This window comes from Vidua chalybeata, chromosome 2 (genome assembly GCF_026979565.1).
Source record: "Vidua chalybeata isolate OUT-0048 chromosome 2, bVidCha1 merged haplotype, whole genome shotgun sequence".
NCBI classification, from domain to species: Eukaryota; Metazoa; Chordata; class Aves; order Passeriformes; family Viduidae; genus Vidua; species Vidua chalybeata.
Genome location: NC_071531.1, coordinates 114,659,010 through 114,686,557, shown reverse-complemented (window position 1 = coordinate 114,686,557; position 27,548 = coordinate 114,659,010). Strand labels below are relative to the sequence as shown.

The following is a 27,548-nucleotide window of genomic DNA, read 5'->3' as shown; positions in this document are numbered from 1 at the left end:
AAAAAAAAGGAGTCAGAGCAACAGTTGCATTCAGGTAGGTCTTGCATGCTCTCATACCTACTGTAAACATGATTAACACAGATACCGGTTCAATATCTTTTTTTTTTTTTTAATTAAATATTTAGAAAGTTCTCAACGGCTCCTTGGCTGGAGAACTTATTATCACTTAGTACTAATGAAGGAAGGCTTGTTTCAATTTTAATTAGGGTTTGGTTTTGGTCTTTTTGTTGGGCTTTTTTTTTACACTAAGAAGACGTGCACCTCCTCATTCTAAACAAGGCCCTTAAATATCTGCTCTGTTTTAAGTGGGTACTTAGAGGCTTTCTTAAAAAAGACCAGTTCCTAAATGATTAAACACATGCCAAAATAAACTCAGAAACCTGTAAGCTGGAATCGTGTATTTGGTTTAGCTTCTCAGCAGAGTGCATGGAATGAAGAGAAGGTTTCTCCTTTTTTGGCTCCACTCAAGTTCCACTGCCCAGCACCCCCCAGCACCTGAGGCCAGAGCTGCTTTGCTTTTCCCACCACTTTTCCCAAAGGATTTTTCTGTACCCTCCTCATCTCCCACTTTGTTACCCCAGAACAGCTACAGCCAAAACTTCCTATGGAGAGATGCACTCCTTACCCCAAATACAGATTTTTTTTCCTTCCACTGAGGAGGAAAGGCCTCGTTAGGCCTGGCTTTAGCTGCAAACCCAAAACTGTGGGTTTGAAGTGAGGATGATGAAAGAGCCAGGTCTGGATAAAAGGGAATGCTGATTGTTATTTTCAACCTTCCTGGGCTGGTTTTTCCAGATTCCAGCAGGGAGGAACGCCTGCCAGGGCTGATCAGACACTGTTGGGCTGACACTGGAGATCCCTGCAATTCCCTGCTACTTAAATCTCCTAAAAGATTTCAGAGCAGGAATGGAACAGCAAGAAGGTTTCAATCTCCATATATCTCTTACCTCTTTCTTTGCAGTTGTGGAAATTTCAGTTCTAGTGGCTGCTCTGAAGACAACATTTGATTTGGGATTTTTAGAAAACTATAAATCAAGTCAGTAAAATGCTTTCAGATCTACTTTTCCTAGTTTTGACTCATTTCAGCCCAGAAATATTTAAATATCTATAAAACATATCAGCCTTAAAAGAAATAAACATTGAGACAAGATGTAAAAATAAAAAGTAGGAAACAAAATCATACCAGTGAAATTAAGGCTTAATTTCTCACCAATTCTTTTATGAATATTAACCTCATGATTTCTCTTCAGACTATCTTAATTCCAAATATAGGTAATTTATTTTACCAACATTTTAATGTTTTTTTAAAAATGAAAATAATTGGTTTTAGGAAGATGTAGTCCATGGTGTGCTTTAATTGCCACTAATAAAGAAAAGCTTATAAAACCCCCAAATATTATTTGTAACATCTTCTTTCAAAGTATTTTCTAGAAAACCATTTCAACATCATAGAAAAAAAGGTAATCCAAGCTAAAATGAGATTTTGCTTAAGCTTTCCATCTTCTTTCTCAGTCACCTTCTACTGAGCTAAGCCACATTCCTGGTGTGAATTTACATTCACTGCATCTTGCAGAGAAGACTTTAATGACTTGATTGAAGGCAGTAAAAAAAGCAGATACAGTCCAAATAGCTTTATTTGTTGGACATAAAGAGAAGGGAACTGTATTTTTAATTTTAAAAATAGGTTTAAATTCTCTCACAAGGCCATTACAGTTCATAAATGCCCCAAATTCTGTCCTGCTTCAATAAAAACCTGTGTCTGTTCTGCACACAAAATGTCTACATGGAAAGTACATCTCTTCATTATTTGGATTCACACATGATCCACCCAAAAACTTGGTTTAGAATCTTTTTAAAAACCAAAAAAAAAAAAAAAAAAAAAAACCAAAAAAAAAAAAAAAAAAAACTGAGAAAAAGGAAAAAAAAAAAAAAGGTTGTATATTTTTATCCTGAAATGAAATTAAATTTGCATCCACAGTGCTTGGATTTACATCCAAGCCTGAACAATTCAGAGATAGCCAGTAAGTAACATACAAATACCCACAGCAAACTGCCCTGATTTTTAATTTTCTGAGTTCAGTTTTATTATTTCCTGATAATATATAAACTCATATTCCCTTCATTTTATAAATTCTAGTGGCTGAGTGCATGAGGTGGAGAAGTAGCAGGCAAAAATGCACACTAGCAAGTTCTTATCAAAGCACAATAAAATCTAAAAGATTATATATATAAAGCACTTTAAGAATTTGGAAACATCATTAGAATTACAGTTCCTTTTAAGGAAAAGTGATTTTCTTTTTTTTTTTTCAGAACCAGAAGTCCAAAAACCCCCTGAATTCTGTTTAACTGAAAATTGCTCAATTCTAGAAGCAGCTAAATTCTGTCTAATTTATAGGAACTGGAAGCTAAATTCTGTCTAATTTATAGGAACTGGAAGGAAATATTAATCCTGCTTCACCAAGTGTTTTAACAGTCTACATTTGCTTGCAAATTCTGCAACATTTCAAATATACTTCTAAAAAACAAAGAAGTACCAGCATTTCTAATTCAAATTTATTTCATTTTAGGGCTTGGGTATGGACCAGGTAGCAGAAATATTGGTGCTTTGCTTGGATTACCATCCCCAAGAAGACCAAAAGGACCTGAGAGAAAAAGGGGTGGCGATTTCTGGGGAAAGGTGATCATTGATTTAACTTCCAAAAGCTGTGGGAGCTCCCTCTTTCAGAGTAAGAAAACTCTGCCTAACTCCTCTCTCTTTTTAAAGAGCTATTCAGGAAAATAACTATTGCCATTAGCAACAGAGTTTTAATGCAGTAAAACCAAAATAAACTAAACAGGAAAAAAAAAATCAGAAGATGCAAAACACTTAAGGATATTTGTGATTGAAAAATTTTGCTTAGGACAATTTTTATGGAATTTCACTTGTGCTTTGGGGTGCTAAGCACCTGCAGGCCCCAGACCTGATCATTAAGTACCATGTGTGTGGTGTGGACAGAGGATAATGGAAAGGAGTTAAGGGAAAAGGTTATTCATACTGCCAGTAGTCAGCCTTGGACTGGATCAAAAGATAATAGAAAATACTGTGGTAAAAGAGAAGCCAACAACTGTATTCTGGGAAAAGCCTAAGGAACACAAACATCAGAAAAAGAGGGAAAAAAAAAAAAAAAAAACTTTAAAAAGAGAGATCTGGGAATCCTTTCAGTGTTATCTTGGAGGAAAGTGAAAATGTGGAAGTGGTGAAGCCACCATGAGGTTACAACTCTCTGGAAACGTTCTGGTCTGCTTTGGTTTGGGTTTCCTTGTCAAGTGCCTTTTCCAGAGGGAGGGGAACTCCTCCCTGCTCTCAGTCTGCGGCTTTGGACAGACCCTTCCAAAGGAAATGCTCAGAGCTGCCTCTCTGGAGCCCTGCAGGGAGGAGAGATCCGTGCCTCAGCTCTGCTGTGCTCATGGGATGAGGCTTCCCGGCCAGCAGCCACCCTCCTATCAAGTGCAAATTAAAGCAGCCTCAAACCAGAACTGGTTTATACTGGTTAAATGTTGCAGGAAACAGCTGGAAAACAACCCCCTAAAGCTCTGTCTTGTTTCTGTTGCTGCCTGATTCTCCCTTCCTTAGAGAGAGACAGGAGTGCTTTTAGCCCAAGTTGCACTCTGGAGTTCAGTGATGATATTTACTTCTTCCAGCAATTATGTTAAAATTGTAAATGTTCCCCTTAGATAAGATAAAGAAACTTCAGCTATACAAAATTTCAGTTCTAAAGCTACTTGTAACCAGAAAAAAGTGTCATCTCCCAGCTACCAGGCACCTTCTTGGAAGTTTCCTAAAATTCCAGCCAGAAGGAAAGCCATGCACAGGGTTTTTTTCAAAGTTTTAACTTGTGGTTACAGTCAGGGAAAATACATAGCAAAAATAAGTGAATAAAAAGGAGAACAGGGACTGTTTTTGCAAGTAGATAATGTAAAGAAGTAAAAAGAGTATTTCACAAAACTAATTCCAAGTAATACAGTTCTTCAGTATTTCAAAGAGGCAAACCACCACAGTTTTGGCTCTTTGCTCATTATTGTTTCATTAAGGCAAAGATCACAATTTCTCAAGGAGTTATTAATGCTCTCAGTGAGAAATGTATGATAGCTTTATCCAGAACAAGGTGAAAAGGGATTTTAGCACATAGGGAGGCTCAGAGCTGTTTGTTAAACCTCAGCCATGGAAGAAGAGAGGAGATTTCATTTTATTTGGCTGCCTTTGCACAGATCCCCACACAAACCATTTGCGTCACCCATTTTTCCAAATATCGATATTTTTTAACTGGGAAGTGATTTTCTGAGGAATAATTGGTTAGATACCACTTGAAAATCTAAGCCCAAGGAATTAAAAACTGGGCATATTTTTGATTCAGATATAAATACTTCCATTCAGAACTGCCAAAACTGTTCCCCATTGCTCACCCAAAGAGTGACCCTTTGTTGTCATCACTTCCAGATTTTCTTATTATTTCTTTGTCACATAAAATTGTGGCAGACTGGACAGTTTCATCTTCAGGAAGATTTTTAAAACCCCAAACAAGCAGATGTTGGTTGGTACAAGTAGTCCACGTGATCTAAAACATTTGAGGATGGTTTTATCTGGTTTTATCTGCCAGAGATTAAGATTTCTCTCTGACAGCTTGCCTGGACATTAAAAGAGGATAATGAGTTATGCACATATATAAGTGTACCCAATGTCAAAGCCAATATTTCCACTGAAAAGGAATTGAGAAACTGGTAAAGGTTCACCAAATTAGTTATGTTTCTGTTACCACACAAAAGGTAATGTTCCTAAAGCTTTTTTCCCCTCTTCATTTCCATGGTCATAGATAAGCCAAGGCATTCACATAAGAAATTAATTCAATTTTTAAAATAAATTGTGTACTCGGTGTAATTAACCTGCATGCCTGTGGTGGCCAAATATACAACAGCAAAAAATGTGGCTTTGATTCTAGTTACAGACACAGGATATAGTCTGTCTAGACCATCAAATAATGCACCTCTAAAGTGAAAGTTTTAAATCTGAGATTGCATCTCTGAAATGAGAACTGCTGCAGGAATATTGGCCAGAGAAGGGAAAAACTAGATTCCTTTACACTGTCCTATTTTTTTACCTACCTACTCTTCCAGCCAGACCGTTGGAAACCTTAAAAGTGGGGTGTTTGCAGTCTATTGGATATGCCAGCTTTTGATAGAACAGAAAAATCACGTGCCACCTGATTTCCTCTAACACCCTGGAAAAATGCAGTTTTTTTCATTTCATGACAAAATTCAAAGAAAGCAACACAGACAACAGAAAAAAAAGTAGTGATGCAATACAAAGCTTTACAATCCATGACAAAGTTATTAACTTGCACACTTAAGTTTCAACATTTAAGTTTTTAACATTTCAAATGACAATTTTTTTCTGATTTTTCTGTTATCTCCACATGATTTTAACAAGCAAGCATGGATCCAGATTCACTGTATCTTGGGCTGGGAGATGTCAGGAATTTAAGTTTAAGAATTCATTTTGTTTTCTCCATTTGTAGTGCAGGGTCATGAGGAAAACCTCTTGTCCCCAGCAGTGCAGCTGATGCCAAAAGGAAGTGAAATACACCCAAAAAAAAAAATCAGAATTCCGGCAATAAAAAGCCAGGGATTCTCTTAAAAACCTGCATTCCCTTCAACATCCTTGTGTTTTATCTTCTGCATCAGGGAAATAACAGAGGATAGGCAGACCTGAGGAAGTGCTTATGCAAGTGGTGCCTTCAGTGATCCTGTGGCCAAGACATCAACCTGCAGAGATCTGTATGGCTACAAGAATTTTTAGCTGCAGAACATATTAATTTGGGTCTACAGTCAACATGCTCTCAATGCAAAGATCACCTGGAGCCTGCAAAGATCACCTGCCCATGGCAATAAATGAACATGAGAATCTCTCAGGGGACGTTGGGTGTGGCAAAGAGAGGTGAGGAAGGGGCTCAGCGAGGATCTAAAGCTCTTCTCAGGGAAAAGGGCGAGCACCTGCCTGTCACAGGCACATCTGGCCAGCAAAAAGGGCAAGAGAGGAGCAGGTTTGAGGCAGGAATGCTGAGGAGGGGCTGTCTGGGAGAAAGGGAGGTGAGCAAGGGGCAGCCAGGCAGAGAACACATGAGTTCCTGTGTGTGTCCTGGCAGCAGAGCAGGGAACAACAAAGCTCTGCACACACCAAGCCAAGCCCACGAGCTGCCAGAGATCCTGGAGATGTGTCCAGCCTGCAGAGCTGTCTCTCACAGCCTGCGCTGGATTTGACAAGGCAAGAAAGACAAGGAAGGAAAAAAGGGAAGAGAGAGGAAGGAAGGAAGGAAGGAAGGAAGGAAGGAAGGAAGGAAGGAAGGAAGGAAGGAAGGAAGGAAGGAAGGAAGGAAGGAAGGAAGGAAGGAAGGAAGGAAGGAAGGAAGGAAGGAAGGGAAGGAAGGAAGGAAGGAAGGAAGGAAGGAAGGAAGGAAGGAAGGAAGGAAGGAAGGAAGGAAGGAAGGAAGGAAGGAAGGAAGGAAGGAAGGAAGGAAGGAAGGAAGGAAGGAAGGAAGGAAGGAAGGAAGGAAGGAAGGAAGGAAGGAAGGAAGGAAGGAAGGAAGGAAGGAAGGAAGGAAGGAAGGAAGGAAGGAAGGAAGGAAGGAAGGAAGGAAGAAGGAAGGAAGGAAGGAAGGAAGGAAGGAAGGAAGGAAGGAAGGAAGGAAGGAAGGAAGGAAGGAAGGAGGAAGGAAGGAAGGAAGGAAGGAAGGAAGGAAGGAAGGAAGGAAGGAAGGAAGGAAGGAAGGAAGGAAGGAAGGAAGGAAGGAAGGAAGGAAGGAAGGAAGGAAGGAAGGAAGGAAGGAAGGAAGGAAGGAAGGAAGGAAGGAAGGAAGGAAGGAAGGAAGGAAGGAAGGAAGGAAGGAAGGAAGGAAGGAAGGAAGGAAGGAAGGAAGGAAGGAAGGAAGGAAGGAAGGAAGGAAGGAAGGAAGGAAGGAAGGAAGGGAAATGGGAAGAGAAAAGGGAAGACCAAAGGAAGAGAAAAGGAAAAGAAAAGGAAGAAAAACTGAAGAAAAAAGGAAAAGGATGAAAAAAGGAAAAGGAAGAAAAAAGGAAGAAAAAAGCTGCAACTCACCATTTTCATGCTTTGCAGTTTTTATGGTCTAAACAATGTTGCCCTAAACCCACTGACCTTCAGCACCTTCGCCTTCACTGTATACATGTTGTCTTCTATTTAGAGGTAGAGAGGCTGCTGAAAATCAGGTTTTTGGATATCCACATGGAGTACAAACACCTGATTTTCAGCAGCCTCTCAACCTCTAAACAGAAGACAACATGTATCCAGTGAAGGCGATACATGCACTCGATGCAAGAATATCCAATTCAAATTTGGGGAGAAAAGGAGAATATAAACACGTCTCATGTCTCACACTGCCAAAAATAAGCTCTTTCATAAATGCACACCAATTATAAAATAGCTTTGACACAGATGCCATTATTATTAAGTAATTTTAAATTTTTTTTTAATCCCTTTTCTACTTTATTCTTTCTCACTGTGAAAATTCAGTTGTTTCAGGACCACGTTTGGGTGTGTTTTGTAGTAAATCAAAGAAATCAGGAGAAATTGCAAGAAATGAAAAGTTATTAAATAAATACTGATATTTCATGAGGGCAGAGGGTGAAATTTCCTTCATCTTTAAATGATTTACAGAAACTATTTTCTGGCAAGCCATTTTGGCTCAATTCCCCCATTGGATATCAGGACTGGTAACAGACTGGATGTCTACCACGGGTCTTCAGGAGCTCAGTGAATTCCTCTTAAAATTTGGACCAAAACCAAGGAAACTATCCAAAGTAACAGCCCTTATTTTTTGGTTTTGATGCTTGGAAAAACTAGAGGTTCCTACTCAAGCAAACATTGGTTTGTGTTCCCTAAAAAAGTGAATTTTCACTAGGAGTATGTGCTTGGTTATAACCCTAATCACATGTTAGACCAATGGCCAAACCTTTACTTCTACCTAAGAGTCAAAATGTTTATTTTTCAGCAAATTCCAGCTGGTCACTGAGGATATTTGATGGATGAGGCCTTTGCCAGTTAATTGACAGAGCACTGCTGGAAAAGCAGTTTACACTTTGGAAAACGAAGTGATGCTTCCCAACATTAGCTGAGACTTCTGTTAAAATTGTTTTCAGCTTTTCCTGAGAGTGCAACTGGAAATGATTGCTGCTCTGATTTAGTGCTTATTAAGGGGGAGCTGAGGAGAAGATACTGGGTACCTGAGTAGAAATCAGGTAGAAAAATCTGTACATGGCACCGATCATTAGAGCTGGGTAGAAAACAGGATTCCATAATTTCCTCTAGTCAGGATCTAGAGAATTAAACAGAGTTGCATTAAAGCAAATGTTTCCTTGGCAATGTTGTAATAACGTGTGGGAAACAAAAAGTAAAATTTGAGCCTAAGTTCAAACAAAGTGCAGTGAAACAGGCACTTAGAAGTACTCAAGGCTTAGGCCACCTGTGTAAATGACTGGAAATATCTCATTCCCCATTATATTTGCTTTCTCTTTCCACACCAACTCCCTCTACATCAAGTGGTGACTAATGGTGACAGTCATTAACAGGTTTCTCTGTGCAAATAAACTTGACTTAGTATTCCAGTTGTCCTACTTCCAAGTGGAGGAGAACACAGGATATCTGGTGGTGTTAAGTTACCCATTCTGGAAACATTCAGGAGAGCAAGTTCTTTGATATTTAATATATATTATTGATGTAGAAATTCTAAACTCTTCCATTTGTGGATAGGCTGTAAGGTTGTTTCTTTCTCCATCTTAAAAGAGGGAAAACAATTCACAAGGTACCAGACTGTGAGACAAGAAAGATTTTCAGATGTCATCCAGAGAAATCATTAGGGTTTGGAGCATCTCTGTTGCAGCACTAAACTGAGGAGCACCATTCCCAAATCAAGACAGCTGGCCATGGAGCACAGGGATAAAAGGGAGGCACATTCAGGGAATAAAAAGCTGGAGGAGATTTCAGCAGGAAAACCGAACCTGTCTGTGCAGTGCTGGATGGAAATGGTTTAAAAAGGAAAAAAAAAAAAAACAAACAAAAAAAAAAAAAAAAAAAAAAAAAAAAAAAAAAAAAACCCATAAAACTGCTCAGCTAATCAGAACTACAGCAAAAGCCAAACCATTCTTATTCATTTCACACTGATGACAGCTCAGGAGGACACAGCAGAGCAATCACCACCCTGCCCAAGCCTGACATTTACAGTCTGGCACATGAGGAACAGTCTCTGAACCAAGTGAAGCCATTCCTGGAAAAGTTCTATTACCTGGAATGTGGGAGAATTAAAGGCGTCTGCTACTGATTTTCAGTCATCCCAACAGAGAAAAGCTGCAATTTGTTTTCAGAATTTATGACTAAACCTTGTGGAATATGTGTCAAGCTCAAGACAGAGCTTCTCTCCCTTGCTCCTATTTCTATTATCCTCACAGTTTTTTAAGACTACATTTACCACCAGCAAGGGGCAGACATTAATGACATCTGTAAGCCAAAAATAAAACCCCCACATTCTGCATTTCATGCCTGAAAGACAAACACCTTTGAATACAGAAAAAGTTGGGAAAATTTGTCACCTCCAGGCAACCCCTGAAGTACAAAACTACTCACATGCTGTCTGGGGGCCTGGTGTGAAGAAAGCTGAAAGGGCTGTAAACTTTAATTGATCAAATAGGACACCCACAAAGACAGATGTTTGTGACTCATGTGGCCACACTGGGTGCCCATTTCCCCTCTCATTCCATAAAAAAGCAAGGCTAAGTCCATACAAACCATTTATAGAATCCCAGCAATCTGGTTAGAACTTCCAATTTTCTACAAGAACAGCACTGAAGTTGTGAAAATAAGATAAATGAATGGCAATGGGTAGGTTTTCTATTTCCTAAAACTTCTTTTGTGCCTGCTAGAGGGGCATAATGGTACCCAAATAAAACATGAGCAAAGACATGACAGAAGAGTCAGTAATTATAGATGTTTCTGTGGTCACTACCTTTTTACTTAGGTATTATCAAGGAATCACAGGATGGTTTGGGTTGGAAGGGGTCTTAAAGATCATCCAGTCCCATCCCATGCCGTGGGCAGGACACCTTCCACTATCCCAGGCTGCTCCAAGCCCCATCCAGCCTGGCCTTGGACACTTCCAGGGATGGGACAGCAACATGGCTCCCCAAGCCAGTGTCTCACCAAGCTCACAGTGAAGAATTTCTTCCTGATATCTAATCTAAACCCATTTTTTCCCAGTTTGAAACCATTTTCCCTTGTCCAGTGACCCTGGGAGGCTGTGACAGACGCTGCTCCTGTTTTGGGTGCTCTAGGATGTCTCGGTCCCCCCAGCCATGTGAAAGCTGCTGTCTGTCCACACTCCAGCAGTGGGACAAGGAGAGGCAGACACACAAGCACACACCAAGCACAGGAGCTGGGTGAACACCAGCATGATTGCAGCTGTCCTCATTTTCCTAAATATAGCTCTTATCAGTGTCTGCATCTGATATTGCTGTGGGCTGATTGATAAGCTGTGTCTGTACCTATCCTGTTCCTTTCCAGGAGCACAACTCCACAGGCAGCCCCGTCAGTTCACGCTGTGCCCATCTTTTATCCAGTGACTGCTCAGGTGGGGGCATGGAGGGAGAGAGGAATGTCACATCCCATTCCCCAGCAGATTACCTCACCAGATCACTGCCAGTCTGACTCACACAAAAACAAACCATAACCACACAAAAAATACACTTTGTTTACAGCAAACTGCTCCTATACATCTCCTCCTGCTGCCACACATTCCAGCACGATTAATCCTCGTCAGGTGAAAGATTCTCTGCTAATATGTGCATTTGGGAGCCAGCCAAACCCAACAAGGTTCATGCCATCAACAGTCTCACTGACTTCACCTCACTGTTAGTGAGGACAAACTCCTCTGTGTTTGTCTTGCAACTGTGGGTGCTACGAGACAATGGATCTATTTATATTGTTTATAATATAGGTGTTTATTTAAAAAAAAAAAAAAAAAAAAAAAAAAAAAGAGGGAGATGGTGAGTTGCTAAGGCAGACATTGGAAATTTCTCCACCCAGTAATCTCCTGGACCATTTTAACTTTTTTTATGAACAATTGTCAACTACCAACTCCCAAAAATAAGTTGATAGCAACATAAGCAATACTCCTTTTCCTGTCTGGGCATTGAGGGTGCCAGAGATGGGCAGAAGTCACTGAGATGTACTCCAGATTTGTCCCTGTAAAACACACAGCAGCATTTAATAGAAACTGAGATTATTTTTAAAAACTCTATGACAAAGACAGCACCTATGAATTTTCCCTGGCTCCCAACTGAGCAGCAATCTACTCCCCTCATGTAAAATCAAGCTCCAGGTTGTAGAGGTGACATTCTAATAACCATGGCTTAAAAAGCCATTCCTGCTATTTTGCTGTTTTCCACAGGACTGGGCTAGAAGTAGCACTTGTCATCTATTCAGCTGCCATTTGGGGTTCTAATTTTTATTCCTCTTTGGACAATTTTCTGAGCCTGCTCTTAAAAGATATTTGAATAATGGTGCAGGGCTTCTGCTTCTTCTGTTTCACTTAAACATGAACTTCATGTGTTCTCCCTTAACTGAATTCCATGTGTTTGAAATTATTATTTACTTAAGAAAGGGCAAAAAGGGGCGTGTGCCAAAGCCAAATTCACACATCTACACGTTAATTTTTTTACTTTTAGATGAAGACAACAGTTCTGCTCAAGAATGCGCAGCAGTGTGGGAGACAGGCTGCAGAACAATTGCAGCTCGCCAAAGGAGCTGGAATCCCAGTCTGTGGGAAAATAAAAGAGTTCTTGGAATTGGTTTCAGCCCAAAAAGGACAAAAAATATAAAGAAAAAATAAACACAGCAAAACCCCAAATCCTCAAATGCTGGAAGCTCGTTGGATCTTCTATCAATCCAATAAAATTACAAAAAGACAAGTTTCATTCAGCCACAGAGGTCACCCAGCCATGCCGGTCCCAGGGCAGCTGTCACCAGGCCACCCATGACCAACAGCTCCCTGATTTCAGGGAGGACCTGCCAAACCCAGCCATGAGGCAACGCTTCCTTTCTTCCTCAGAAAATTTCCAGTGAGCAGCAACAACTTGTGAAAGCACGCCCTGGTCTTGGAGAGCAGAGATAATTTGAAAACGAGGAGTAATCAGAGCTTGCTGTCGCCACCAAGACTACCCAGAGCAGGGACTTTGTGCTGCACTAACATGCTAATTAATTAATTAACATTCAAATTTGATATCACTGTGTAGAAATTAAAATTTTACTTATTTCCCTCAACATTTTAAGCCTTTAAAAATGTGTTTTCACAAGCCTGTTAACGGGACCAGATTTTTTATATTGGCTTGAGTGATTCAGACAAAATCCAGTTATTTTATGCCATAAAATCCCATTGAATCTCCATTAGGAAGTCTAGTGGAAAACCCCACTGGATCATCATTTGACGTCAAATCTGGCACAACACAACCTGGAGACATCTGACTCATGGTGCTGGGAGAGACTTGGAAACTTCCAAGGAGTCTTTCCAGTATTTGAACCAATTTAATTCCCAGGGAAAGAACAAATTTGAAAACAAATTTGCCTTGAGAAATTCTTGAGTGATCCCATTCGGGAAGGGATTGGCTTTCTCTGGTTGGGAATTCCCATTTAGGTTTTTTGGAGGATGAAAATGGACATTTTGGGGTTTTTGGTAGCTGTAGTTGGTAGTTCCCTACAAATGGGAATTAATAATTTATACTATGAACTCTGGTTATTAACTGGGTGGTTTTTTTGTCTGTTTTATTTTTCAAACAGAAAAAGTAGAAAATTTACAGAATTAAATAATTTCCTGATATTTTCATTCATTATCAATAATATCCTGATATAGGGCACCGATTACTGGATCTAATTTATAAGTATACACACACACACACACACAAATTATATCTGGGTTTATCTGCAGATTTCCCAACATAAAAACCATTTTTGCCAAAAACACAAGTTTCTTGATCCCAATTCACAGCCTGGTTCTTTGTGAGAAAATTTTGTCAGCAGTAGAAGAAATAATGGTCCTCCATTGTTAAAAGAATACAAAGTTGCTTTGAAAGAAAAAATTGATTTAGACTTTTCACATAAATTGTAATATTCCTGTTTATCAGTGCATGAGTGGGAAATGAGAAATGAAAGCAACACAGCTCCTTACCATTACCAGACTGGGCAATTTATATACCTACAGAAAGAGCTACTTTGGGTTTAAATAGTTATAGAAGGAATTCGAATTTCAACATTTAGTTTCTCGCTTTGGCATAACAAAAAGCTGCTGTCAAGATGGTATTTCAAGCTCATGTTTGGGGCTTTTTTTGCTAAACCTGTTCCAGACAATAAATAAATAAGATTAATTGGAATCTGAACATTTAATTTATGTGTTTCACTGGTTTTAATCCATCAAATCTTCAAGTTTAAATCCTCTGATATCACCTGACAGAGCTGTTCATTGGGATTCGTGACCCAAATATAGGTTGAACACCCAGGAATGAGGACAAGGACTTGGCAAGATGGAAGTGATGATCCTGCTGCCTCAAGAACAAACACTTCAGCTTTTCCAAAAGGACTTTCCCCTCTGCTTTCAGATAAAGCTTTTGTAGGGTCTGTGTCAGAGACTTGTTAACTCTTCTAAATCAGAGATTTCATTGGCTTCATGAATCAACTCTTTATGCTCATGCAACAACTTTATCATCAACGAGATTTTTGTCAGTCTGAGGGGGACAGAGAAACCTGCCTGCCTGACTTCAAAGAGCAAATGACTGCCTGTGACCAGTGCCAAGTCATACCAGGCTGTCATCAATTTGCCCTGTAAAATCCTTTGCTTCCTTAATGCAAACATAGCAGTATGAATATTCCACCTGAAAGAGGAAATGTTCAAAGCCTTAAAATGTTACCATAACTCCTTGTTCTTTCCTTTTTTTTTGTGTTGTTTTTTTTTTCTTTTTTAACACATTGACCATGTCTCAGTTGTATTCTGTAGGAAACTTCTCATTCTAATTAGCACCTAAAAGGTCAGTAGAAAGAATAAATTCCAAATATATGTGGATTCCCTGATGATTATAGTAACCATAATGACATTGGTTTGTGCACCTCTGAGTAAAAGCACAAAAATTTTATTACACATCTGGTATCGCCTTAAATAGTTTTGAAATTTGGTCTGAAACTACAATAAAAAGTCTTTAAGCTTAGATACAGCTACAGTTTTTTTTCAGAAAGGTGAATCCTCCAGTGAGTCATAAAAAAAATATGCATATCTCACCGTGGAAAAATATAGTTATGGACTGATTGAAGGGAGAAGGTGGAACTGAATAAATCCTGTCTGACTTTTTCCTTACATCAGGTAAGGGATGCACACTTTTGTTCATACATTCCACACTCAAGGCATGACTGGCTAGCCAGAATTTGCCTAAATAAGGTGCTTTGCATGGTCCAAGGAATTCTAGCAAGCCCTTTTCTGTTCCTGCACATGGGTAACACTCCTGGAAATGGCTGAGTGTTTCCACAAACAACATTCCTATTTGTCATCTTTGCAGAAGGAAAGCATCTAGAGCCATTTCAGAAGCAAACAGCATTTCCTCCAGCTTTATTTACAAAAGATTAGATTTCCCTAAAGCCAATTGTAATTAAAGTTCCATATGGTAGGCCCTTTTAAAAAAAAAAAAAAAAACAAACCCTGAATTATCCTCTCTGTAGAGTTATATCTCAATGTAAGGAAAAAGAAAAGCAGCTTCTTCTTCTGACACCCCAAAAATGTGCCAAGGTATATGTTTTAATCCTTGGCCCCATTACATTTGGAAGCCTCATGGTCTCCCCTTGTTCTATAATAATATCTAAATTAAAATTAATTACTTGGCATCTTGATTGAACTTTTTATCCCTGGCACTGCCACAAATAATTAGCTTAAAGCAAGTTTTGCTGAGTAGAGTTGTAGAATCATAGAATATCCTGAGCTGTGTTCTCCTGGAACACTTCCAGGGATCCAGGGGCAGCCACAGCTCCTCTGGGCATCCTGTGCCAGGGCCTCCCCAAACTCACCTTTTTTTCCTGCTCCATGTTCTTGGTTAATACCTCCTTTGCATAGATATTCATCATCAATAGAAACCATCAATCCAGAGCTGAATGAACAAAAAAGAAAGGCACACTCAAGATAGAATAAATCCACAATCTCTCAGCAAGCCTTTAATGCAAGCAAGGTATGGCAAGAGGAAAGCAGGAACAAAAGCAAGGAGGACTGGAATTGGAGCACTGGAAAGCAAAAAGAACAAAAAAAAACACAAGAAGAAATCATAAATAGGAATGATGGTGGCTCAGTTAGAAGGAGCTATTCAGAGGAACAATTAATGAAAGGGATAGAGGGGATGAACCAAAGAGAGGGAAAAAAGGCACAAAGAAATGGAGTTAAGGTTAGTTTGATATGTTGAGAGGAGAAATTTATCAGACACAGAATTTTATAATGAACATTTGAAGGCCAATGTTTACAGGCAGGAATTTTATACTGAAGAGGATTTTTTTTTCCTGTTTTTCATTTGTCTGCCTCACAGTCTCCCTTGCTGAACATTTTGCCATCCTAAGTTGTGAAGACATGAACAGAACAAACCCCAGGTTTTATGTTACATCATTCATGATGCTGTTTGCGTTTCACAAACCATGTCCTGATTCAGAAGGTATTGTGCTGGGAAAATCTTAGGATTATACAAGCAGAAAATCCTCTTCCCAGTTTTCCTGAAAATGAAATTCAATTCTTTCCCAAAATTAGTCAGAGCAATCCACATCCTCTCACCACCATGCCAGGATGTAATGCTAGAGGATGTTCTATTCCTAAAAACATGATGAAACTGCTTAGGGTGTTTCAATCCCTGGTCCAAATTTAAGCTTCACATCCTCAAATGCAGTCAGAGATTAAAATAATTCAACCATGAAACCAGATAAATCTCTATATCCTGCATGCCAGTAAATTAGGTGTTTGCCAGCAACAAACTGCTTTGCCAGACACACAAATGTTTAATTACCATTGCTTCATGTAAACTCAACAAAGCACAATGAATTTGTTTGAAAACAAAAATCCCAATAGATAATCCAGCCTTGAAGAATAGAAGCACGTAGTTCTCATATTAATCCCAACAGCTGTCAGACTTAAATTAGCAGTCTGGGGATCTAATGCCACGATGAAAAAATGTCATCCCCTATGCAAATCATGTTATGAAATATCCAGGAATAAAACCTCTTCCTTCTATTAACTACTGTAACAATACCAAGAAATCACTGCATGTAACATTTTCCATGGATCAGAATGAATAAATTAATGAAGAACATCTCCAGCTCACATCACACCTGTTGAATGAGATTTTTATGACCGTTCAGGTTTGACATCAGGAGCATGGGCCAAGAATGCAAATATGGTGTGAGAAAGAATTCAAGAGTGAAGATGAAGACCCAAGTGATATTTTTATGTTGCCCACTCAAAACCTTTAAGGAAGAAGGCGAAATGAGGAGAAAGGGGGAAAATTACCTCAAAGAAGCTGTGGTTATCCCAACTCTGGGAGTGCTTAAGGCCAGGTTGATGGAGCAGCTTGGTCTGGTGAAAGGTGCATGGCAGGGAGTTGGAACCAGATACTATTTAGGATTCTTTCCAACCCAAACCATTCCATGATTCAAGTTATGCATTTGTATTAAGAATTGTTGCAGTGAAACAACCTGGAAATATCAATTACTACAAACCAGTCACTGAGCATATTTGTACAAATCATTGATAAAGTGCCTTTTTACACATTTAAAAGTACACAGTAGTGCACACTGAATTCCACATACCAAAATCTATATTTTTTTCATACAGATAGATTTTTTAGGTCACCAACACACTGTGAAAAAGCTTAGAAACCCTAAAATAGCAGAATGTACACTGGGGACTAATCTCCTTTCAAAATCTTTACTAACATCATCAAAACAGAACATAAAACTATCTGTGTAAAAACGAAGTTATTTCCATTGCAGGAGAAAACCAAACCCACAACAAAACAACACAAACAAACAAAAAACAAACAAGGTGAGGAGGTGGATTAAGAAAGACTGTGAATTATAAAGGATTATGCTGCAACTGGGGGAAAAGCTTAACTTCCCCCTTAACTTCTCACTTCCAAAATGTATTTATATATTTCTTAAAACCAGTCAGAGGTATGGCATTCCTCCTCAGCTTGGGGTTTGGGTAATTTTTTTTTTTCAAGGATAAGGGGGAGGTGGTTGGGCAAGCTGGAGGCCTCTGAAACACACTTCCACTCTGATTGTTTTTCCACTCCATTGTTTGACTTGTTAATCTATGCACCATACCTAAGAATAAAGTGTTTAATACATCTATTAAGGCAGCAGACAAGTTTTGTGGGCGTATTTTATACTGCAAGCGCTGCTAGACAGGATAAATCCCATTTGTTTTGTTTCAAACACCAAATGTGTAACCCAGGAAAGGTAAATGTGTGCTAAGCTGGGTGCCAGCAGGTTTTAAAAGCCATTCTCACCTGGCTGGATGCAGCAAGGCAGGAATTTCCACGGTCTGTGGGTGCCACCTGCTGCCCATCTCCAGTGCTGGATCCCTTCATTCCAGCGCCCTCCCTGAGCACGTTACAGAACTGGAATTTATTTCGAATAAATGCAACCAACACAGAACATTCACTGGAAAGTTCTCTGCTAATTAGTGCCAGGGGATAAAATTTATCCAGAATTCCCATCTCCTAAGAAAAATGATCAATATACTTCCCACTTAAGGAATCTTTAGCCCCAGGCCAGTGTACCTCACTGCTGTCACAGAAACATAACCTGAACTGCAGCATTCATAGCACAGACGTCAAACAGATCCTCATGCAAGGAGAGGCTCAGCATGAAAATACTAAAGTGCTCTCAGAATTAGACAATAAAACTCAAATGAGCCTGACAGAATTGCAGGGCTCCTCACTCCTGAGATCCATATTAGCTGTAAGTTTACCTAGAAAAATCTCCACCATCTGTGCCAGTGTTGATTTTCACAGGCAGAAAAAAATCCATTATTACTGCTACTACTTCTGTTTAGATTATTATCAGATTTACAGGGCTACATCAAAGTTTGACTGATGGATTTAGCACAGGGTTATGGTTTTGGCCACTGGCACTGGCACAGTGTCCCTGTCCACCCTCTGAGGGCACTGTCTCTCTGGGATGCTCATCCCAGGCAGCAGTGGGAGATGAGGGCTAAGGAATCTGAGGACTCTGGGAACATGCAAGAAATAATAAAAGCCATGATCTGCTTCCAGGAAACACAATGGACACGGAATATGGACTCAATATCTTGTGCTAAACCTTGGAGAAATTAAAATTCATATTCTGTTCAGGCACCTGCTCAGATCCTGGCGTTTGAAGAAGGTCAAATGAGGCCAGGATTTATCAGCTCTGGAAATCTTTAGAGCAAGGTTGTTTATCTTTAGCATGTGTGGCTTAAATAGTAAAATGCAAATTAAGCCAATGCTGGAAGATTAACATGATGATAATTAGCAATGAGCAGTATCACATTACAGTAGGCCTAAGAATTAGCTTTAAACAGGCATTTTCAATTCCTGATTTCTAGGAATATTCAGTGCTGTTTTCTATTCCACTGTCAATAGCACTCTCTGATCTGATTCTGCTCATTTATAAATGGACAAAGTAGCCAAAAGAAATTAAGAAAATAGACTTTTCATTAGTCTGCACAGAAATTCAATTTTTTTGGGGAGTCTGTTACACACCTATCTACAGACTAGATCCAAGAAGTAAACAGCATCATTCAATTCTATTTTCCAGCTCCCTTTCTGGATCATTTCTCTAAGGACAAATACTATTCCTTCTCTCATTTCTGTCATTCATCCTGAACTCTGCATCCTTCCCCAGGACTCATTGTGTAAAACATTTTATTGCACAAAGTCCATTAGGAAATGTTTTTGCAATTTATTAATATCCAGCAAAGAATTTGAAACTAATTTTTTTGGAGGGTACCCTGCATGATGTCAGAACTCTGAACTCGAGAGCAGGACCATAAACAACTTATGAAAAAAAAAATAAATAAACTGCCTTCCTCTTTCTCCAGGAGCAGCTGAAACAGGAGTGCTACTCTGCAGTTTTATTTCAGAATGCTAGAGCACAAGGCTTTTACCGTGAGAGAAAAGGTGAGAAGTGTTGAAATTATATGAAGAGGAGAATAAAATTCTCATAATATGGAAAGTGAAAAAAAGAAAAAAGGAAGCCGGAAGAGAAGGAAGGTCCCATTAAGGCAGCCAGGAGAGGCTAAAAATGGCAATGACTCAAGTTTCCTTTAAAAAAAAAAAAGAAACAGAACAGCTGAGAACAGATAGAGTGAGAAAGTTGTTAGGAAAACTGTCACACCAAGCAAGGGACACTGCTCAGATCCTAAAGAGCTTCCTTGTACATCCCAGATGCTCATGGGACCCATCCCATGTATGAGCAAATGGAGTTTTAAAACTCTGTGTCATCCTGCAGCTCAGAGAGGAGTGGGATACATTTTCATCCAGCATGATTTAATGTTATTTGAGTTGACCTATTTCCTTCAGTTATCCTTTTAAGGGAAGCTTGGATTCTGCAGAAAGCAAGAGGGCTCAGTTCCACATTCTGCCAGGAACCTGCTTTGTGTCTCTGATCATATATCTATTTTTCTTTGCCTCTGTTTACCTTCTCATTCATTTCCTTGGCTTTATTCCGGGCCTCAAAGGGCTGGAAGAGAAATCAATGTCTTCAGTACCAAAGTGAGAAACACAGGGAGGAGGAGAATAAAGGGGAAATTACTCTGGATTATGTGCAAATTTCTCTCTTTTTTTTTTTTTTTTTTCCTAACCAGTAGAAAAAGCCAGGAAGAAAAATCATCTCAGATGAAAAATCTGACTCAGCATAAGACACTTTGTTCAAGTATTGTAAGAAAAACATAGGAGATGAGCATCAAGCCCTGAAGCTGATGTTTCCCTCCACACCCACGGAGCAGAACTCCCCCACAGGAGCACCAGAGTTACAACTGGGTGTCCCAGCTCAAAGTTGGCCATTTTGCCCCATTGACACAGCCTGGAGAGGGGCGGTTGATGACCTTAAATATCAGTTGGACTGAAGGAAAGTGGTTCCTCAACTTCGTGGTGAGGACATCCCACTTTCAGGCTCTGCTTTGCTGTGTTTGGAGAATGGAAAGACAGCTCTGATTGCAGTCAGCCTGGGAATAGGGCTGCTTCCCAGGAAAGTGTGGGAGAAGGGAAAAATTCACCCTCATTCCACACATTTTAGGTAAAGCACTTTTAAAACAGCAGGTACTGAACTTCCTGAGTTGCACCCTCTGTGCTGAAGAGTAAACACGGGGGAACAGAACAAGCATTTAGCTCAGGCACTGATGCTTCATTTAGGAATTATCATTAAAATCCAAATTCAGCACACAACCTTCACTTACAAAACCAACCAACCAACCAACCAAACTGAACCAAAACGAAACTTCCCCTCACAAAAAATCAAAATAACAACACAGCACTGAATGAAAGAGGACAACTAACACAAATATGAGCAAAACCATGCCACAACTGTTTTCTGCCCCATTGTTTTGGGAACAAAGCTGTATCCATAACCAAGAGCTTGCTCCTTTCCACTTCTGTCCTTCCCTTCCATTGTGGAAGTCTTTTGTGGTACTGAGAAGCTGCTACTCCACAGTAAAATATATGGGAAAAAAACCCTACAAGTGCTCAGGTAACAAGTGCAATGGTGTATTTACAGAAGGATATTTCTAACTCACTAACCCAAATCAGAATTAGCTATCAAGCCTGGTATCGCATCACTTAAAATGTGAGACAAAACAAACTAAATTCAAGTCTTTTTGTGCAAGCAGCCTTCACAAAAATATGTGTTTGACAGACAGAATCAGAGAAAAAGAGTAAACAAGCAAAAGGCCAGTCACCTGCAGTGATTTTCAGGCATGCATGATGCATTGTGCAGGACAAAACTGTGTTTTAGTCACACATCAATTAATGCAAAACACTTCTTTATATTCTTTTTTTACGTGCTTGCTGACTGAGCAAGTGGTGGTGGTGACAATGCCTTTATCTAAGGAAATATTTAATACCTGCTGAGCTTAATGCCCTCAATCTCCAGTTATAAATGACTTGTGTGATCATCCTCTCCTGCAGCATGGCAGGAACCAAAGGGAGAGGCCAAGCTTTTTTATGTTGGGGCATTTTTTTCTCTCCTAACAATATTGCTGTTTTAATACAGAAATCTCAGAAAAGCAAAGTCTGCACTCTATTCTTTGAGACTCAGCAGATGTCTTTAAAACACTTAGTCTATTAAAGCTTATAAAGCATGATTAATGACCTGAGAGCTGCTGATCTGAGGTGAAAGACTCAGCAGAATTTGCCCGATGGCTTTTGCAGATTTCCGTGCTCTACATTAGAAACCAGAACCATCAGTGTAATTATTTCACAGAGGCTCAGATGCAGCTCTCAAAAAACCTTTCCAAAATACTAAAAAGCAACTCAACAAGCAAAGGTGAAGAGCTCTGTAGCTCTAAACCCCCAGCTTCTGTTAGCTCCCTTTTTTTTTCTTCCATAGTAGTGCAGCCAGAAATTCATTTATTTGTTTTTTTTTTTTAATAAGATCTCATTACAGTTTTACCCAATTTAAACAACTTTTTATTCAGATCAAAAAGAAATCAATTTTCTACAGGCTTTTCACTCCAGCCAAGGGCATGGGTTGGTAGCTTTCATGATAGACATTCCACATTTAAAAACCAGTGCCCTGCAGTGCTAGTTTGTGTGGTGAAAGTATCACTTTGTTCTGCTTAAAGAACAAAAAATTAAGAAGAATTTAAAAAATAAAATTTTGACCAAAAATTGCATCCATTTTGTATTCCTTTCTGGATCTGTAAGTAAGGGGTGGTAATTCTGAGATAAACAAATGCTTCTCAGCTGAACATCAAGCTCAAAATATTATATACATTTGGGAATATGATACGTGTTTGATTCATTGAAATGTGTTTCTCATCATTCTATTTTTGAAAAGGTTGTCACTTTTTTACTATTTATTTTGCTTATCTGGTGAATGATAAAAGTACTTAGAACCTTGAATTAGAGCATAACTTTTTCTTCTCAGGTTTCCAAAAGAAGCAGATGTGCAATAAGGGCTAACTCAGGATTTGTTTCAGGGTCTCAGTAGCCTTATTATAAAAAAAAAAAAGTCATCTCTTATTCAGTCATTCCAGGCTTTAGTAAAAAATATCTCTCTTTCTGTATATAAAAAAATTGGTGGTTATTAAATAATGCTGATCCCAGTATGGACCCTTGGGGGACACAACTTGTTACTGGTTTCCACTTGGACATTGAGCTGCTGACTGTTGAAATCATTCATCCAGACAATTCCTTATCCATGACACTCTCCACCCATCAAACCCACATGTTTCCAATTTAGCAGTAAGGGATGTTGGGGGTGACCTTACACAAGTCCAGGTAGGTGAAAAAATTACATTAATTAATAGATTATAATGTCACTGCTTTCCAAACTGAACTGAGGCGTTCCCACCACTTTTATTTACACTGCAGTTTTCCCAGGAACGCATTAATCAGTAAGATTGGAGGTAAGACACAGAGAAAGAAGAAAACTTCTTCTTTTGTGGCAACCTCTTCCCCAGGGCCATGTGAGTGCCCTTCCTAATGTCTCAGTACAAGGAGTGATTAGGAAGCAATCTAAGCAGTGCCTGGGCTCACCCCCTACCTTGATTCATTGATCCTGGCCCTTCTGAAGTGTTCCATGAGCTCATGAAGTCTGGATAGGAAGGGTTCTGGGTTTTGCAGGGCTTGGTTTTTTGGCAGCAGGGGTGCCATGAAGATGGCTCCTGTGCAAAGCTGCTGGAAGATTCCTCCATGCCCAGCAGTGACAATGGCTGGTGGCTCTGAAGATGGACATGCTGCTAGCCAAAACTGGGCCAGTGGCAGAGGCTGGAAACACCTCTGTGATGACATAGTTAAGAATTAAACCCAAACAAAGTCACACAGTTGCTTGTAGTAAGACAAGAGGAGGATGTGGGATCATGTAAGGGAAAACATGGAAACACCGAGGTCAGTGGAGAAGGAGAGGCAGGAGGTGCTCCAGGTGCTAGAGCTGAGGTTCCTCTGAAAGCCCTGCTGAAGACTATGGTGAAGCATTTGTTAAATTTTTTTTCCCTGCTGAAGACCATGGTGAAGCATTTGTTTGGTTTTTTTTTTCCCTGCTGAAGACCATGGTGAAGGATTTGTTAAATTTTTTTTCCCTGCTGAAGACCATGATGAAGCATTTGTTAACTTTTTTTTCCCTGCTGAAGACCATGGTGAAGCATTTGTTATTTTTTTTCCCTCCTCTGCTCAGCTGTGACAGGGCAGGGTGAGCAAGTGACTCTCGTGGCATTGGGTCAGTGACAGACCACAGCAGCTCCCCGCAGAGAAACAGGGAAATAATTGAAATGGTGTAGGAAAAAAACACAGGGTTGACTTCGGGATAAGAGGAAAAAGGAGAAAAATGAAGAATTATGAAACTTCTTTCAGATTACCTAAACTTGTCCTAGGCAGTATTTAAACTGTTTCCATTACACCTGGTACCAGACTGGCACCATATGTCTGAATATGCAACAGTGACTAAAGTTACTTTTATATAAAGATATCACTTTGCATTCAATCTCCAAGTTTCAAGTTCATACATATTCTTTGGCAAACACAACCAGCCATGTGAACTCCATTCAGCTGTCAAAACCACCAGTATTTATGGACAAATCTTGTCAACTTTACTCCCTCGAGTCCTTTCCTTTGAATACCGTTTGAGACTGAGCAAACCTCCAGGTTAGGAGTGGATGGGCAATGTTGTCTTTACAAGACAGCTCGACAGGAATTGGGAAACAGAGAGCACTTGGTGCCCTTGAATAGCTCTCAAAGCCTTTTGTGCTGAGGCAATTAAGCATCAGTGCTTAATTCTGATCACCCAGCCCCAGGCAGGGGCACAGAGCTTGTCCTCCTCCCACACAACGCCCTCCTTTGCTGCTTTGAGCAGTGGCTGCAGCTTCCCTGACAAACAGCACAAGGTGGGGTTGATTTCTGGCACCACAAAGTTCCAGAGGCACTACCAGATGCTGGAGGGAAAACATATTTCAGTGTTTAGAAACTGATGGTCATCACCAGTCATGGCTGTCTTCTCCCTCCTGAACAGGGCACCCTCTGTTAGCAGACATTTCAGAGAAACCATGAAAAAGCTGTCACATGTGTTACTCTCATGACAAAAGCAGTTTGTGACGTTTCCCATCCCCTCCCCTCCAGCATCTGCTCCTTCCTGCCCTCCTGAACTTTAACAGCCCCTCCTAACATCTGAGCTCATCCTGTCACCCAGATTGCTGAAATAATCCAATTTTGAGGGGAAGGAAAAGGCCCACACATGCACACACACCTAGTTCAGAATAAAAAAAAAAAAATAATAATTGGAAAACAGGGAGTGGGTGCTTTCTTTTTTCCAGTGCTGATTATTCCAATGAATTTGTTTGTGCTGCACCCTCACAAACAAATGTGTGAGTGGTAAACTGTGCTGCAGGATGTGCCACAGGCAACCAGGCAGCTGGGAAATCACATCCCTTTTTTTTCAGGCAATAGGAACATTTCTAGGAGTGCCACACAACTATCTGTGGGCCCAGGGATTTGGGGATCTTTTGGATTACCTTCAGCAGGGATCTCAGGAAGGCACAGGAAGCTGTTATAGAAATATTTTGGACTTAGGATGACAGCAGCAGAGTCTATCTGGCTTGTCAAATTGGCAATGTCAAAATCATGACTAGGAATTATGATGACAGCCTTGGATGGGGAAGTTGTGATGTTCTGAGATATAAACCATTCAAATATGTTACATAGGCAAAATAAAACATCCCTTGGAGTTCTGAGCAGCTACAAAGTCCCAGAAAGAAAGACAATATTTTGTCAGAAATGCCAAAGTTTTCAAGCTTCCAAGTGCATGAAACTTCTTGTTAACTTTTTTTCACCACAGCCTTGCATATCTGGTTTTAACTCCTTAACTTTTATTTCTTCATTAAGTCTGTCTGATCATAACACCTAAATCTGATTTAAAGTTGCACAGATGTCCCAGGATAAAAACAGCCAGGCCACTTTGCTTCCATGGCCAGGGTAACAGCCTGGTGAGCTGTGAGGCCTCAGGTTTAGATCATACCACAGTGGGGCTGTGACCTCTTAAAACCTCTCTTGCAAAATTGTCTATTCTTTGATCCCTGAGGCACGGACTCTTGAAGGCATTTGTCAGGAAAGGGATAACAGATCACTGTGGGCAGTGAAACCCTGCTCAGCCACCCGAGGAGACTGCCTCTTTTTGCCAAATTCCAGCTTTTTGGACACTCCTCAGCAGCTCAGGACATGCATAAGCACATATGGTGAGTGTTACAGGAGGTTTTCTTAACCCAGGCACTGTTTGAGCTGAACAGAGCTCATGAAGGAGCTGTAGGCAAAACATGATGGATCACCTGCACGCTTTCCTTGCCATGCTGCTTTCGTCACTGCAGGATGTGCTCCACATCAGCTGCCCTCGAGTCTGCCTTTGGCTGAGAGCCTCTCCCCTGCTGTTGTTTTCTTCCTCTCAGCCTAACAGGACTCCCTGAGCAGGGAAACCACGTCCCTGTGATTCTCTGTTGGGAGAGTTCCCGTCCTCTGCTCTCTCCTCCTGTGCAGAGGAGCCTGCTGAAACTGCTTTTCCCTCCCAGTGTCAGCCAACCTGCAAGGAACTGAGCAGAATGGGGCATGAAATTTCATCTCCAGTAAATATGAGGGTAATTTGACTTGATGGCTGTAAAAAAATAATATTATAGAGTAGAAGCTATGGGTAGGAAATTACAGCACAGAATCAATGTTTTATATAAATACCAGTAGGATGACTCAGACTTGGGTACCTGTGCTCTCTGGAACAGCTCTGAGAGGCAGACTGAAAGAGGCACTGACTTCACACTCTCAGAGGGGGAAGGATTATCTCAGCCCTTTGCCATCCTCAATACCTACCTAGATTGAGATACAGATGTACAACAGGGCCTTTCCCATCCTTACCCTTTTTCCTCCATGAAAATCTTCACAGATGCAAATTTGTTTATAACAGCACTCTGTCCAGCTCTTTCTAGAGAGTTTTGTGCAATCAAAGGCTGCACATTTCATATTCTACAATGATTGGAAAGTTGAAGAAATTCCATTTTGTTTCATTATCTCCCAGGTTATTCCTTCAGTATTCCCTCAATTTCCTCATGAGAAGAGGCTGTAGCCAGGTGAGGGATGGCCTCTGCTCCCAGGTGACAGGGACAGGATGAGAGGGAACGGCCCCTTGGCAGGGGCTGCCCAGGGAGGTTTGGAGTCCCCATTCCTGAAGGTGTTCAAGGAAGGCCTGGACATAGCACTCAGTGCTCTGGGCTGGTGACAAGGAAGGGATCAGTCACAGGTTGGATTCAGTGATCTTGAAGGCCTTTTCCAACCTAAACAATTCAATAACCCTGTCCTCCCAAGCTGGCTGCACTGGTACCACTCCCCTTGATATCCATTTATCCCAGGCAATTATGGCCAGGTTATGCATCCTTGAGCACCATTCCTGGTCATTTCCTGTGCACCTGAGGAGCTCCTGCCTGCTCTAGAGCACACTAAATCCATCTGCTGGCCTGGCTGCAGCAGGAAAAGGAGACAAAGGAGCTGTTTAGTTGCTCGTGGATCCCTCTGGGCTGACAGGATCCTTACTTGGCTGCTCAGGGTGGTGCCAGGGCAGCTTTGTGGCATGGGAAGGATATAATGTGCTCTAATAATGCTCCTGATGGCCTGGCTCGAGGCATTGACCAGAAAAGTAGGTCAGAAAGGAAATTTTGCTGCTCCAAACAGGACAGTGGCAGCAGTCCATTGCACAGGCACAGGGTTTATGTAAGGCAGTGGCTGGGGCTGCTGCACTTTGAGTTTCACAACCAACACAAAGTCCAGCGCTGAAAATGCCTTGCTGCTCCACAAAAAAGGAGGAACTAGCTTGTGTATGAATGTAGAAGGACAAACATATCCCCAGCACCACAGCTGTGTACTAATCTAAATATTTCAATACGGTTAAAGAACATTTCTCTCCCTCAGTCACAAAGGATAGACTAAAACAATATCTTTGAAGGCACAAGAAAAAGTTCAGTCAGTAGTTATTCCTGTGGCATCCTGCTCTATTCCCAGTTATTCCAGGGTTTCTACGTTCCATCCCAGGAGAGTAAAGAGACCTTAAAAGGATGTAATCAGCTCCCTGGCCTCTCTGACAGAGATATAACTCAAGGAAAGGGATGTCTCAGCAGTGCTCCCCAGCTCTCACAGGAATCGCTATCAGCTGCGTGTGCAGGGAAAGTTATGCTGTTCCCACATTTTCAGCCACCAAAGGCCAGTGAGAACGAGGGACAGAG

At 40.5% G+C, this 27,548-nt stretch overlaps 1 long non-coding RNA gene across 1 annotated transcript; it reads right to left on the bottom strand.

Annotated features, from left to right (window-relative positions):
* Nucleotides 1-11,096: 11,096 nt before the first annotated feature.
* LOC128784811 (uncharacterized) lies at nt 11,097-23,011 on the bottom strand. Its single transcript, XR_008429628.1, has 3 exons — nt 22,847-23,011; nt 15,137-15,216; nt 11,097-11,281 (listed from the first exon to the last, which is right to left on the bottom strand). It is a non-coding gene; the product is annotated as an uncharacterized LOC128784811 (long non-coding RNA).
* Between the last annotated feature and the right edge of the window lie 4,537 nt (nt 23,012-27,548).